Raw genomic sequence first — 15,265 nt, forward strand, 5'->3', positions numbered from 1 at the left:
AGGGCCCATCCTACAACAATTTATATCTAATCTTTAGGGGTAGGATTAAATAATTGGCAGTTTTTAAAAGTTCCTACAGGTGATTTTTAATATACTGGATTTCAATGTGCTGGATTGAGATCCAGCATTCCAGTCATTCTTCAACCTTTGCATATATCACAACCATCTAGAGGGACAATTAAAACTCAGATGACTGGGTTCCACCACCAGTTTTGAATTAGGTAAATCTGGAAGTGGGCATGGGCATTTGTTTGCATTTCTAAGAAGTTCTCAGGTATTGCTGATGCTGATGGTCTTATTAATAAAATAATAAGCCATAAGTGCATACAGATATAAATAAAAAATAAATGTGGAAATTTTATGAAGAACAAAATATACTGTTACACAGCAGCAAGTCACAGAACTTATGAGTTGCAAAAGGGGAACAAATGACTTTACTTGGAGAATCCTGGACTATATCACCTTAATTAAGTGTTCATGAAGTTATGGAACAAATACCACCATTTGATAGAGTAACAATGAGAGGCTGGCAACACTATCATGATTTTCCTGCTAAGAAAGCAGAATCTGAATCCAATCATACAAACAAACATCATACAAACCTAAGCTGAGGTCAATTTTACAAAACAGCATCAAAAAAAAAAAAAATCCTCAAAAGCATCAAGATCTAGAAAGTCAAATACATAAACAGACAAAACCTAAAGAACTCCTGCAGATTAATGCAGATTAAAGAGATATAACAACCACCAGGCCCATGATTCTGAATGGATCTTTTTTTTTTTTTTTTTCCAGAGAGAACATTACTGGGGCACTTGTCAAAATTTGAATAGATCTGAGGAGTGGATGGCAAAAATTTTACCAATGCTGCGGTGCCTGGGTGGTTCAGTGGTTGAGTGTCTGCCTTTGGCTCAGGTTGTGATTCAGGGGTCCTAGGATCGAGTCCCACATTAGGCTCCCAGCAGGGAGCCTGCTTCTACCTCTGCCTATGTCTCTGCCTCTCCCTGTGTCTCTCATGAATAAATAAATAAAATATTTTTTAAAAATGTTACCACTGCTAATTTCTGATTTTAAATACTGTATTGGAGGATGACCTCATCTACAAGCACGGCACTCTAAAATATTTTAGGGGCATGTGATATTGAGTTGTTAACTTACTATCAAAATGTATAGGAAAATAAAAACCTTCTTTTCTTGTGCAGTAACTGAAACTTTTCTGTACATTGTGAGCTTTTAATCAAAAATAAATTTGAAAGAATTAAGCCAACTTTTACTCTGCACAGGCCTTTTCTGGAAACAGGAATGCCAACCAAGGCTAGAAATGAATTTGCATCTTAGTAGAAACATAGAAAAAATTACTCCCTGAAAAATCCTAATCAAAATTGGCTTATGCTGCTTTTTTTAAAATGGCTCAACATTAAACTCCTGTGATTCAGGTGTCCTGAAGTGTCTTCCTTTATCCCACACTCAAGTTTCAAAAAAGTTTACTTGGGCTTGAAGTAGTCCTTGTGGCATTTTCTATGACTCCCTTGCATGTTTCTTCACAATTGCTTCATGCCTATAACTTGGGATATTTCTTCACATTCCTTTTCTCTAGTCTCACATTTTACTTTTTTTCCCAAATATTTGTAATTTCTGCTTATATGTCACATATTATAACCTTTCTATGTGATCAACTTGATATTTCTACCCCACAACTGTTTTTTCTCACCTGGTGAAAGCATGAACTTCTTTCTGGCCTATTTGCTTTTATCTTGGTCTTGATTCTCACCACTCATGGGGATTCTCTCAAATAATGAATCTCATTTTTACTATTCTCATTATTTGCTCTATTCCTTTTAACCAAATCATATTTATTCTTAATCCTATGATTGCAGTCATCTTTATTCATTTGTTCTTCTATTCATTTATTCATTCATTCCACAATGTGTGTTACACACTTTTAAAATGCTAAAACACTGCTATGCACTATAAAAGTATAAGAAACATCATGGTCCTTGGCTTTAAACAGCCCATGGTCTAATTGTAATTCTGTAAGGCAATGGAGGGTGAACAATGCTATCTGTGTTGGTTGTTCTTTATGATTCTATGGCAGTTGGTACATCCTATGTTGAAGGGAAGAGCTCCACAGTGGAAGTTACATTTGAGTTGTTCTTGAAATATAATTGAGTTTGAGAATTATAGAATGAGAGTATTTATACCTCTTCAGAAAGGAACGAATCAGCATGAAGATTCACATAAAACTGGGCTTCTGATATGGTTTAAAATAAGGGAACAATGGAGGACAGGAGAATCAGAATCCAAGGCTAAGAGTACTAGATAAAGCCTGTCCTAGAGAAAAGCTAAGGTGTTCCTGAACCCATTAAAAAAAAAAAAAAAAAAAAAAAAAAACAACTATAAAATAAGATTTTAAACTGAGGGCTGATACAATCAAGTTTATTTATTAAAGACTTTCGTGGAAAATGGATTGAAAATAGAGTGAATGGATTCAGTATATATATTCCAAGTGACTGGTAATCTGGAGGGAGAGAGAAGATGCAAGCCTACAAAAAAGGCAGTGATGTAAGGAAGAGGAATAACGCAGCTCACCAGAGATGTTCAGGAGATCCTCTGGTGATCAGCTGATGACTCTAGATACTCCTCCATTGCTTCTGAAAACATCTGGGATTGCTTTGTGGATTCCTTTGCTTGAGATTTGTTTTCAAAGTTGAATTTTGAAAGCTTAGAAGGCTTGCTATGGATATGCTTGAGGAGGCTGTGTAAAAAGGAACACGAATATAGCATGAATGCTACTGAAACCAAAGACAGACAGTGAGTGCCTGAGCCAGAATTGCTATGGTAGGACTGAAGAAAAGCAAAAGGACTCAAGAAGAATTTAGGAGAAAATAAATTCTCCTAAATTTCAGTGTACTGAAACTCATAATTTATTCATGATTTATTAAATGTGGTGGGAGCATGAAGTCCAAATGAATTTTGTGTTTGGCTGTGGACTGACAATTCCTATTTTAGTGTCCAGAAATTAGGATAGAAAATAAATGAGAAAAAGCCAGGTGAAGGAAGGTCAAATAATTAATTCTATTTCGAACATCTGAGTTTTAGCCATCCATAGATAGCCAAATGAATATATTCAGGTGGAAAGCAGATGTATATGACAGAAGACTGGAGAATATCTGTCTAGGAGATTTAGATTTAGAAATCCTATGCTATCAGTGAGCACTAAAACCATGACACTAGATGGAATTTTCAAGGGATAATGCATGAAGAGAGAGAAACAACACTAGCGTGAAGACAAAACATAGAGAAACCCATGTGGAAGCATTAGATAGAGGGGATCAATAGCCAGAGATGTTATCAGAGACCAAAGAGGAGTGCCATGAGACCTCCACACCTTTTTTTCTTCCTATCAGTACTTCCCACAGCATCCAGAGTAATCTTTAAAAATAACAGACACTCAAGGAGGTCAGTCCTCTGCCTAAAACCCCTCAAGGCTCTATGACCTTTACAATAAAAGCCACTCCCTTTCCCAAGCCCACAAGACCCTACATAATCTGGCTCCTGTTTACTTCTTCAGCCTCATCTGCCAACTCTTGTACCCTTTCCCACACCCAGAACCTTCTTTGGTTCTGCATCTTCAGTGCCTATACTTACACTGTATTCTATGCCAGATGAGTTCGGCTCCACATTCTTCCCCAAGTGGGATCATCATGGTAGTGTATGTTTTATACCACCATTCCCTTCTCAGAGAGGACTTCCACTGCCAGATAGAAGCTGGTCCACTACTGTCAAACTCTCCTTCAATACCTTGTTTGTCTCTTTCATAGAATTTACTACAGATAGAAGTTAGCTACCAATTCATCTACTTATTTATTTGTGTCTTTTATATCCACTTGAATATGAGTTCCATGTGGGAAGAACTTTGCCTTTCTTTTTCTTTTTTTTTTTTATTTAAATTTTTTTAAATTTTTTTTTATTTATTTATGATAGTCACAGAGAGAGAGAGAGAGAGAGGCAGAGACACAGGCAGAGGGAGAAGCAGGCTCCATGCACCGGGAGCCCGACGTGGGATTCGATCCTGGGTCTCCAGGATCACGCCCTGGGCCGAAGGCAGGCGCCAAACCGCTGCGCCACCCAGGGATCCCTGCCTTTCTTTTTTATTTTAGTATTTGCATCAGCTAGCACAGAGCCTATATATGTCTACCTACATATGTATAATTTTTTTTTTTTTTGTCGCAGACATGTATTTGTTTTTAGCACACATCCTACCCTGTTGAAGGGTCTGCACTAGAGGAGTGAGGGGCACCAGAGTGAATATTATTCCATCTCTCTCATAAAGAAGGTTATAACCCAAATAGATGGAGTAAAAATATACAAAGGGTGACATTAAAATCTTTTTTTTTTTTAAGATTTTATTTATCTATTCATGAGAGACACACAGAGAGAGAGAGGCAGAGACATAGTCAGAGGGAGAAGCAGGCCCCATGCAGGGAGCCCAACGTGGGACTCGATCCCGGAACTGCAGGATCATGCCCTGAGCCAGAGGCAGATGCTCAACCACTGAGCCACCCAGGCATCCCAGGATGACATTAAAATCTAAAGAAATGTGGACCATTAAGAAAGCACTATGCTTCAGAAGTGTTAGTTAATAGTGGGAAGTCAGGAAGCTTTGCTATGTCTGGACTTTTTCAGTTACTATATTTTTTATATATATTCTTGGACTCATTTTTCTGACAGTGAATGTTAACTTGGGAGACATGGAGCATAAGGAAGAAAAAGAATTAAAAAAGAAAATTTAAAAGCAAATATTTGCTATTTTTTTTTAAGAAAGTTGATGTGTTTCCCAGAATTTAAACCTGAGTGATTTTATTTCTTTTATAATCTTAAAATCATGTGACTGGAAACCAGGATCTGTAGGTGTGGGTCGGGTACTACTTGATATGGACACATTGGGTGGACTTAAATTGCTCTTCTCCACCCTCCAGATAAAAGGCTTCTTATCATAATACCATTAAAAATAAAAGGTGAGGGGCACCTGGGTGGCGCAGTGCTTGAGTATCTGCCTTTGCCTCAGGTCGTGATCCCGGGGTCCTGGGATCAAGTCCCACATCAGGCTTCCCACAGGGAGCCTCTTCTCCCTCTGCCTATGTCTCTGCCTCTCTCTCTGTGTCTCTCATGAATAAATAATAAAATCTTAAAAAAATAAATAAAAAAATAAAAGCTGTGAAAGTAGTTTTAAAAGTGTAAGTTTTTTAACTTGAAAAAGCCATTTAATTCCATTAATTATTTAATTAAAAATCAACATATCTTTATTTGACACCATGTGACTGCCAAGTTATATAGTAGTTTTTAGAAAAGAAAAAATAGAATAGATAAAAACCTTAATCTCAAAGAATTGTAATTCATTCATCTGTCAACAAATATTTATCCATTAAACATTCAGCAAATACTAAAAACTCAGCTGGAGATAAGACATATAAATGGAATTGCTAGAGAACATGAAATAACATAATCAAGCATATATTTTAACAGTCATGTTTTAATTGTTTTAGGAATTTAGAAGAAGGGGAACTCTTCCTTGGGCCTGACTTTCCTAAGAGAGCTCCATGGAACAAGACCTGACATGGATATTAAAGAATTAACAGAATTTGAGTTGACAAAAAAAAAAAAGAGACACATATTCTATTCTGTGTCTCTTAAAAAAAAAAAGACACAAAATGAATAACATAAATGAAAGCTTCAAGATAAACACACATATCATTCCATACATTGCAGTGCATATAGTGAGTATTTAATAACTATTAACTGATTAGACCAAAGAGTAAGTGTTAGATCAGTTAGTAGAAAACCAAACGTGAGGCTAATCTGAGCTTGATCCAATAGACAATGTGGAACATATACAATATTGCTTCACACTAACCTTAAATGTCTTTGAATCTAAAAGTTGAGATATATCTTTGATTAATTGCCTATTGCACTATTGCCACTTTCAATACACTTCAAGCATATTTTTTCTTTATTCTGAAGGATAACCTTTGATTTCCTTTAAATTAAAAGTCTATAAACTAAGTTTTAAATTATTAATTTCATTGTTTATACAAATATAAAATTACAACCAAATTTCATTATTTATTTAAAAATGATGTGATATGGAATTACACAGGTATAAATTTCCACAAGTATGTAATCAAATATATTTTAAAAAATCCTTCCAATGGATGAAATTTAACTTTCCTTTATATTATTATTAAATTGATTTGAGTGAGTCTAGTATCTCAACAACTTTGAAATGATTGCTTTTCAGTGCTGTTCTCATTTGTTAAAAGACCTGTTTTTCTGCAATATTTTTTCTTCAGTATACATTTGCAAAATCCATTTAACATTTTTCACCTTTATTCCCCTTTTATTATCATTATCTCACACTGTTCTTTTCATTTTTCTACATGGTTGTTCCTACATTTGATTTTGTGACATATGCCATTAATATATTGGCTTGAATTTTCAAAGCATAATCTCTAGACCAACAGTTTTCTAATTATTTTTCTAGCCAAGAAAGCATTGATTTGAACAGAAATCATGTGCTTACAACTAAAATATAAAACAAGTAAATGGAGCTGTTTTGTTATAGTAGATTTAGGTGCTCAGCATCCTACACATGTTCTCTAGTCTTCCTGCCTCCCACTGCTGTCCCCAAGAAAGTTCCTAAGATTTCCTAGAATTTTGTTGACCACAGCTGGAAAGGCCACTATGATAGATGCCAGTTCTCATTAATCATTGCCTTCATTTTCAATCTATCACTGAGCAAGTGGTAATATCTTTGGTTAAGAAACATAATCTGTATGCTTTCATTTCCTCCGGGAAAATAAGGCAGAAAATTGTTAAGTGTACCCTGCCCAAATACCAGCCACTTCCGCCCCTTCCCCTGGTCAAATATACATAGGTTATAGGTATTTTGTTTGGTTTTGTTCTCTAAAATAAATATTAAGATATGAATATGTAATAGAAGTTTTTTGTTTGTTTGTTTTGTTTTGTTTTTGTTCAGCATACTTGGACTTATACTTGGTTAAATAATAGAAAAACTTGAGATAAGCTGGGAATCCTGGAGGAGATACTTGTATTCCTGGCACATTTTAAGTATATACGCAGGTATTCATTTGCTAATTTTTCAAGGTAGAGCCAAAGGGTTTTCTTGGACTTTTGAGTTTTCTGACCAGAGTTTCACCATTTTCTTTTCATGTATACCACACTCATTATTCATTATTCACAATTACAAGTGCTAAGTCCTTAAAATGAAAGGTGACTAGATTGTTTTCTTACAGCATCTCTCCCACAATTAATCAGACAGTACTTTTTTAAGACTTGTAGTTATAGATGACAACTGGTATAGTTAGGACTTAGCACAAATTCAGCAGACTCTGGGTTAGTAATGTAGTGCCTATCCAGAGAAAAGATATGTTTTGCCACCTATGGTGAATGGCAGTAATGGCACAAAACCCCTCCTCAAACCGTGGCAACCACTTATCTTTTTTTTTCTATCTTCATGGTTGTGCTGTTTCTAGAATATTTTATAATTAGAACTATATAGCATGTAGTCTTCACAATGGCTTCTTTCACTTAGCAATATGAATTTAAGTTTCCTCCATGTCTTTCCATGGCTTACTAGTTCATTTCTTAGAGTCACTGAATAATACTCCATTGTGTAGATGTAGCACCATTTATTTATTCACCTATAGAAAGGCTGGCATCTTAATCTTAAATTACAACCAATAAATCACTTATATTTTAAGATTTACTGCTGTCCAACACTAATACCAAAGTCTATTCCCTTTAAAAAAAAATCTGTATAAGAATGATACATTCCATACACACACACCCCAAAATCATATACAATCTCTTCTTTTAATTTCAAATATATTTTGAATATAAAAAACAGATTTCAATAAGGATTTTAAGCTAATCACTCTCATAAATAACAAAAATGTTTGATCTTATATTTCATCTGGCCCTGAGAATTGTGAGGAAACAATACATCTCACAAACATAATTAAATCATGTATACATCCAAATAGTAATAATTGAGTATTTGCTATATTCTTGTCTCTGAGCTAATAGAGATATATTGGTGAAAAGTAAACATTTTCAATCCTCACAGTCAGGAATTTGTATGACTAGAATGTTGATGATAAAGGTAGTGTTAATTAGAGAAGTTCTTTTCTATATTCTTATTCTTGGTTGGAGTTTTATTATTGAAATATGATTTTATGGAAAGATAGGCAAAGCCACATGATTGAACTTGTTCACCCATCACTTTTCTTTCAAAAGGAAACTAACAGTTTGCTGATCTCCTTTCAGACATTTAATTGTTTTATGTTTCGTAACTATGAATATTACTGAATTCCTATACGATTTTTGGTTCTTCATTTTCTTCATTTTTTAGAAGAGGTAGTTATTAAGATTTCTACTTTTCCAATTTGATTTTGTGAGGCACTAAATCTTTATCTTACAATTCAGAATTTTTAAAGCTGCTTATACGGCTCTTCTTTGTAAGTTGGCCTTTAGAATCATAAAAAAGAAAGAACGAAACATCACTTTCACCCTCAATGTGTGATGAACTCTTCTGGATTTTTCTCCCATATCTTAACTCAGACAATTTCTTAGACTGTGGGCAAATTAAACCTGCTAAATAACTTTCTTCTCTCGTTGTATGCCTTGGATTTTAAATGCATGTGGCATAATCGGCACTAACAACGCATGTTCTCTGCACCCCACCAATTCTCCCAGCACATCTCACTAATTCATCACCATCCAATCAATAATGGTCCCTGCTGAGAGGGGGTGAGAGAAGGATGCCTTTCTTTTTCCCATAAATATTTGAAATTGACCTAATTATAATGTCCTGTGCTTGGATGCAGTGATGCAGTGAGCCTTTCATTTAGACGAGAGAGATACACAGGTGGAAAAGTACCCAGTTAGGCAGATTAAATAGAAATGTTCCACTGAAGTGTGTAACTGCAGAAACCATCATCGGCTTCCATTCCACTTGCAGAAAGCGAGTACTATTAAAGGAAGCTGATACCAGATAGAAATCAGCTATATAGCATTTGCTGCCTTTCCTTCCTCTCAGCCTTCTTTTCTTTCCCTACTCTTCTCCCTTGCTATTTGCATCCCTCATCCCCCCCTTATAGAAATTTCCTTGCTCTCTCTCACCTTTCTCTTTATTCCCCTCCTTCTTCCTTCCTCCTTTTCTTTTATCTTCTCTTCCTTATCTTTACTCCTGGATCTGGGAGCAATATAACCAGAAGAGTGATTTGGGATGGTCAATCTTGCAGCACTAGGATGTATGAACTTCAAGGGGATTAGTTTGTATGTGTGGATATGATTAGAAAAATATTGCAATTTTCCAGGCAAGAGATGTCTAGGTTCTGAAGTGGTGGTCATGGGAAAGGTAAAGGGAGGATAAATGTGAGAGGTGTTGTAAAGACAGGCCTGCCAGCTTCACAGTTACAGAGGAGACTAGAGCATACCTTCAGAACACCCAGGGAATTATTTGCACATCATAACCGTGAATTTTTCAACTGCTAATTCGGTCATTGCAATGTGAACTTCAGCAATCTGCCCTTTATATGCATAACAATATCATAAATAAATCAGGGGAAAGCTAATGAGAAAATATATATCAAAGAGCCAAGTAAGCTCCATGCAGAAAATCAACAACAGTTTGTAATTCAGTTCAATCATGTGCTGGGTAATTGCATATTATGCAATCCAAAAGCATGTGCAATTTCTATTGTAAAATCAGATTGAGTCCTGAATGTAGGCTATCTGTGAACACAGACTTCTATGTAGGGACTATGGTGAGTTTGCATGTTTAGATGTGCTGAAATATACACTTGGAAAAAAAAAAAAAAAACCTTCTCTCCCGTGACCTCTTTGGAAAAATAATACCATTGGGCATCATGCCTTGGAAACCCACATGGCACGGTTAATGAAAAGCCAGGAGTTTGGAGAGAATATTGAATTTGAAAGTCTCTGAGAGTGTTCCCCAAATGGGTTGTTAAGTCCCTGTGACAGAGAACATTAGTGCTAGATGATGACAGTCATTCGATTCTAAACACAAACCATATTGTCTGTGATTAAAGGCAGATGCCGGAGGAGGGCATCCAGGGCATTGTGGTCAGAACTGCATTAGAACTATCCCTTGGCAATTTCAAGGCTGTGACAAGAAGTAATAATAATAATCATAATAAAATAAGACAAAATTTGAATTCATCCACATACTGAAAGGTAGTTGTCCATGACTTTTCTGAAAGCTTAAAGTCCAAATTTTCTTCATATTTGGGAAAAGATACAAAACCTTTATTTATACATATTTTTTCATGGATACAAAGACTACAAAATAAACAGCAGGCCACAAGACGTCCAAACCAACTGTTTGGAGTATATACATGAAATGAGGGCCTGCTTGCCTGTAAATCTGTGTTATGGTCTGTCTATGTGTATTGTTGAATAGAATTGAGGAAAAGACTGGCGCTTTTGTCTCTTTAGTATTTTAATAAAGTATTTTAATACAGAAAAAAGTACAACTATTTTCCTATACTGATGAATCCTATTCCGATGAGTTTTTGTGGTATTTTTGTTGAAATAACCTTTCCTTCTTTTAAACTCTTAAAACACCTTCATTGTTTCACTTATGGAACATATCACATTAGATTTATTAGAATTATTTATATACATCTTGCAACTCTCCTGCTAGATGATAAATCACTTTGGGGGAAACACTATATCTATCTACCATTGAATACTTATTTATAAGTCCAGAATTTTCTATAAGTTTTAAGTATTATCCCATCTAATATAATAGCCAGATCCAACAGATAGACTGTTTTCTCAATCTTACAGTTGAGGCAACTGAGGCACAGAAAGTTTAGCCTGCCCAAGGGCCATGGCTAGTACTTTGCAAAGCTGTGATCTGAAACCAGTCACATTAATATCAGAGCCCACGCATTGAATGAGAGGCATGAGGAACAGAAGACAAAGCTTAAGTCCCCCTCCAAAGTAGGGAGTCTAATTACACCACACTACATTGAAAAAATTAGGTACCACTGGGCTTTACTCTGTTTAAGGGTGAACCAAAAGGGTTTCTCACTCCCACCTCAGCACATACACTCGGGAGGCTACAAAACAGTGTGTATTGCACATGAGAAGATGAAAAGAGAAACACCCTTAATTCTTAAGAATTCATAATTTTAATTTGCAGTGCTGAGATTGCAACACAAATTCATATGTTCTGGGTGTGAAGCCACAGATTTAGTTTAATGTGTCTGATGGTCACATGTGGTTGCCAAAAACAGATAAACGTGCTTCCTGAGAACACATATTCATCCTAGGCTTCGAATAATCAACATAATTTTCTAAAAGAAATGAGCTTACTGCTCTCAAGGAATAAATACCATGAGTGAGGACCAATAGAAACAACAGCCAGAGAAAAGTTGATTTAGAATGATCAAAAACACAGATTTTAAACAACTGTTTACTATATTTACATGAATAAAATATGAGGCTAAAATATCTATAGAGAACAAAAAAGAAAAAAATATCTATAGAGAACAGAAAACGATTAAAAAATGATCCAGATTTAAAAGGAAAATAGAACTTACGAAATAAAAATATATAATTAAAATTAAAACCTCCCTAATGAATTTAACTGCAGATTAAACATAAATGAAAGGAGAATTAATTTAACAGAAAATAATTTGAAAAAAAAATATTTATTCTAAGTAGTAAATTTGTTGGCATAACATTTTTTTATAATTGTCCCTCATTGTCCTTTTAACATTTTTAGGTTCTATTGTGATAGAGCCTCTTTTGTTATTAATATTTGGAATTTGTATTTTCTCTCTTAATCAGTTTAGCTAAGATTTTATGAACGTTGTGGTCTTTTTGAAAGAATAAATTTTAACTTTGTTAATTTTCTTTATTGTTTGTCAGTTTCCTATTGTGTTGATTTCATTTCTCATGTTTATCTTCTTTTACTTTGAATTTATTCTATTCTTTTCTTCCTACCTTCTTTTTAAAAAAGATTTTATTTATTTTTTCATGAGAGACACAGAGAGGCAGAGACATAGGCAGAGGGAGAAGCAGGCTCCCTGTGGGGAACCTGATGTGGGACTCAATTCCAGGATCCCAGGATCCCAAACTGAGCCAAAGGCAGACACTCAACCACTGAACCACCCAGGTGCCCCTCTCTACCTTCTTAAAGTGAAGGCTTACATCACTTTAGATTTTTTTTCCTTTTCCAATAGAAAAATTTTAAACTGTATATATGCCTGTAAGCACTGCTTTAGCTCATCTTACAAATTTATCACTCAGTTCAAATATTTTCCAATTTCCTTTGTGATTTTATTTTGACCTAAATATTAATTATTGCTAGTTTTCAAATAATTGGAGATTTTCCCCTACTGACTTTTGTATAATTTATTAGTCAAGAAACCAACATGTATCATTTTATTTCTTTTAAATCTACCAAGACAGGTTTGGGGAGCTAGTGCATAGTCTGTCTTGGTAAATAGTCTTTGAACACATGAAAGATAGGCATTCTGCACTTTGTTAGTATATTGTTCTACAAATATCATTTAAGTAACTTTAATAGTATTGCTCAAATCACCTTAGTCCTTCCTGATTTTTTTTTCTCAGTCATTTTTTCAAGGGCTGAGAGATGTTTAAATCCCAATGATGATTGTGGACTTATCTATAACCAATTCTCTCCATTTTTGGTGTCATGTATATTGAAGTTTTGCTATTGGATATATAGGCCTGGATGTTTATGATTGCCATGTCATCCTCTTGAATTGACTCCTCATTATGAAAAATCCCTTCTGTGCTAAGTACTCTTTATCTTGATGCCTATTTTATTTGATATTAATGTAGCAATTCCATACTCATGTCTTTCATTTCTCTCCCATTATGTTTCTGTTTTCCTTTAAACCTTTCAGCATTTTTTATAATACCTATTTTAAATTTATTTCCCGCAAATTCTATAATTTCTGTGATTGTGGATGTGCTTCTATTGACTGATTTTTTTCTGGCTATGGGTCACTTTCTGTGCTTCTTTGCATATCTATTAATTTTTCATTGGATTTTGGACATTGCGAATATTATGTTTTTGAACACCTTAATTTTATCCTATTCCTTGAGATGCTGTTGGTACATGTTGGTGGACTGTTAGGATAGGGAACTGTTTGTTCTCCTAGAGGCATTTTGTTAAAGATTTATTAGAGTGACAGTAGATTGTATTTTATAATATTTTAAGCCATTTATCATTTACTTTTTGCCTTTGTAATCAAAGTTTTATTGGGACACAGCCACACCCAGTTGTTTGCATGTTATCTACAACTGCTTTCATGCTAAAATGGCAGAGATGAGTAGTTGCGATGGAGACCATATGGTCTGGAAAGTCTTTGTAATATTTACTAAAAAGTAAACAGCCTATTTACTATCCAGCCCTTTACAGATACATTCTTTTCCACAAAAGGAAAATGAGGCCTAAAGAGATTTAATTTGAACAAAACCAAATTAAACACAGATCTGTCATACACTAAAAGTCCTATTTCAGTAACCACCGTTATCTGCAGTTTCATTTTTCATGGTTGTCAGCTACCCATGATCAGCCGCAGTATGAAAGCAGATGATCTTCCTTCTGACTAAATGTCAGAAGTTCAACAGTAGCCTAACACTAGGTCACAATGCCCATATTATTCACCTCACTTTATCTCATCACATAGGCATTTTATCATTTCACATCATTATAAAAAGACAGGTAAGTATAGTAAAATAAGATATTTTAAGAGGCTACATCACATAACTTTTATTACAGTATATTGTTACAATTATTCTATTTTATTATTAGTTATTAGTTAGATGTGGTTTATGAATAGGAAAAAAACAGTATATTTAAGGTTCATTACTGTGGTTTCAGGCATCCACTGGGGGTCTTAGAGTATATCCCCTGTGGCTAAGGCAGGACTCCTGCAATTCCTGTAGTGTATGACTTAAGATGAATACTTCTATTTGGACTTTGGTTCAACGAATATTGTAAAAATGTTGAACACAAAGAAGTGTAATCTGATAAAATAATATATAAAACGCTTTCTCTCTAAAGAATGTTTTAAAGTGTTTTTCTTTTATTCCACTTCTAGTCCTCTAAATTTATCTTTTATCCTTTGTGAGAAGGCTTCTTTGATGATCCCTGTACAAATTTACTTAACTCTTAAAGTTTTGAAAATAATGTCACTCAATCTAAACCTTTATCAAAATTTACTTAGGTTATATATGTATAACCTCACCTCGAGGAGTCAAAACTCTTTCTCTATTTTATCTGTGTCTTCACAATATATACTGAAGCTATGGCTATAGCTCATTAAATAACTTAGAAGTATGCATTCAGATAATTAACTATCAATCAAGAAATGTTGATCATGCATCTCCAATAATTTAAGACTTGAAAAGTGCTGGTAGAAATATAACAATGAGAAGGATAAGCATTGTTTCTCCATTCATGTAACCTTATAGTTGAATTGGTAAGAAAAACATTAAACAAATAAATGAATTAGGACTCAGAGAAAGCTAAGCCACTTTGTTTCATTCTCATTAACTCCCATATATGGCAGACAGTCTAAAATCTCCTATTTCCCATTGCAAACTCCCCCCCAAAACTATCTCCAACCCAACAGTCTGCCTTGAAATATGCCTCCCTCACTCTCAGTGGCAATAAATTTCATTTCCTTTCCCTAGAGTAAGTCTGCTCTCTGCAATATAAATCAAGCTTGCTTCACCTACTTCTCCAATTCTCCACTTCACCAAATTCTACAATCAGCAGAATGCAAGTTTAGAAGGTGATGAGCAAGCAAAAATGGAATTTGCTTTGGTGTGTGAAAGGAGATGAGAAGACTGTTAATAACCATACATTAGAGAACTATTTTACTCTGTTTTTAATTAATTAAATAATCCTGAGTATGTTGATTGCTACAAAGGAGAATAGAGAACTTTGCGAATGAATAACAGGTAGATCCTACTTTAGTCCCAAGGTCAGAAAATACTTATTGTTAAGAAGTGGTGCTAGATGAAAAGAAATGTTTAAATGTTGAAAATACAGTTGGGCTTAGGATCTGAGGCTAGATGTATGAAGGTGAGTATCATTAACATAATAAAGGATTATTTAAACCATAAGAATACATTTGATAACCTAATAAGAGAGCATATATTGAAAAAAGAAGGA

At 34.6% G+C, this 15,265-nt stretch overlaps 1 long non-coding RNA gene across 5 annotated transcripts in view; it reads right to left on the reverse strand.

Moving 5' to 3' along the window:
* The window catches only part of LOC144315676 (uncharacterized), a 96,832-nt gene that overhangs the window by 24,025 nt on the left and 57,542 nt on the right, over positions 1-15,265 (reverse strand). For all 5 annotated transcript variants that reach the window (XR_013381426.1, XR_013381427.1, XR_013381428.1 and 2 more), the window contains exon 6: positions 2,587-2,752. This is a non-coding gene — a long non-coding RNA (uncharacterized LOC144315676). The remainder of the gene's footprint in view (positions 1-2,586; positions 2,753-15,265) is intronic.

This window comes from Canis aureus, chromosome 6 (assembly GCF_053574225.1).
Source record: "Canis aureus isolate CA01 chromosome 6, VMU_Caureus_v.1.0, whole genome shotgun sequence".
NCBI lineage: Eukaryota > Metazoa > Chordata > Mammalia > Carnivora > Canidae > Canis > Canis aureus.